Raw genomic sequence first — 1,229 nt, forward strand, 5'->3', positions numbered from 1 at the left:
TCAGGCGACCCTTTCACTGGGCTTTCCTGCCAAGGTTTGTTCAGAGGGAACTTGCCATTGCCTTCCCCTGAGGCTGAGAGACTGTGACTTGCTGACCAAGGTCACCCAGTGGCTAAGCAGGGATTCGAACCATGGTCTCCAGAGTCATAGGTCCAGAACAGACTGCAGAAATAATCCAGTTTGAGACCGCTTTAACTGCCCTGGCTCAATGCTAGGGAATCCTGGAAACTATAGTTTTGTGAAACATTTAGTCTTCTCTATCAGTACCACAATAAACTACAATTCCCAGGATTCCTTACTACTGATTCAGGGCAGTTAAAGCGGTCTCAAACTAGATTATTTCTGAAATGTGTTTTTGTGGACCATAGGCTGCATCTGCACTACAGAAATAATCCGGTTTTATTTTATTTTATTTTATTCATTTTATTTTTATGCCGCCTTTCTCCCAAAAAAGGGGACCCAAGGCAGCTCACAATATAAAAAGCACATTTAAAAGAAAAACACAATTGATTAATTAATTAATTAAAAAAATCAATTAAAGCACAAAAGTTAAAACTATTTATTGCTCTTGCTATGGAATTCTGGGAAAGCTCTGTTGTTGCAACAAAACTACACAGTTCCTGAAATTCCACAGCCTTGAGCCAGGGCAGTTAAAGTGGTGTCAAACCGGATTGCTTCTACAGTGTGGAAGCAGCCCAGTGCTGAAACCACAATACCAGGCTGGTTATTAATAATTGTTACTATATATAATAATTATATATTGTTATTATTATAATATATATATATAATTATTATAATATGTTGTTGTTGTTATTATTATGCAGGAGTACCAAATGGGGAGCTCCAATGGGTGCCACCATCCAGCCCTAGGCACACTGCTGCAATGCTTACCTTTCCTAGTCCTCCCAGAGTCTGGTCAATGAGAGAGCAGTGGCCAGAGAGACCCCTCTGCTTCCATCTGCGGCTGCTTCCTGGTTGGCTCTGCAGCGAGCAAAGTTTAGAACGTCGGCCGCGTTCCACGCTCTGCGATTGGTCGGCCCAGAAAGGCGAGGAGCCAATCAGGAAGCGATCCCTCCAGGGCATGGAACGCTCTTCTCCCTCTGAAAGGCATCCCTCCTCAGCAGAGGTCTTCCTCAGCTCAACAGCGTCATTAGGAGAGGGCAGGGAGTGCGGACTGTACCAAGTGACACCCTGAAAAGGGGGTGACACCACTGCTCCTCAGACACCCA

At 44.3% G+C, this 1,229-nt stretch overlaps 1 protein-coding gene across 1 annotated transcript in view; it reads right to left on the bottom strand.

Annotated features, from left to right (window-relative positions):
- TBC1D2 (TBC1 domain family member 2) overlaps positions 1-1,020 on the bottom strand; it is a 39,978-nt gene extending 38,958 nt beyond the window's left edge. Inside the window, exon 1 of the mRNA XM_042454592.1 lies at positions 892-1,020. The gene's annotated coding sequence lies outside the window, so the exon portion shown is untranslated. The remainder of the gene's footprint in view (positions 1-891) is intronic.
- Between the last annotated feature and the right edge of the window lie 209 nt (positions 1,021-1,229).

Source organism: Sceloporus undulatus, chromosome 2, assembly GCF_019175285.1.
Source record: "Sceloporus undulatus isolate JIND9_A2432 ecotype Alabama chromosome 2, SceUnd_v1.1, whole genome shotgun sequence".
Lineage (NCBI taxonomy): Eukaryota > Metazoa > Chordata > Lepidosauria > Squamata > Phrynosomatidae > Sceloporus > Sceloporus undulatus.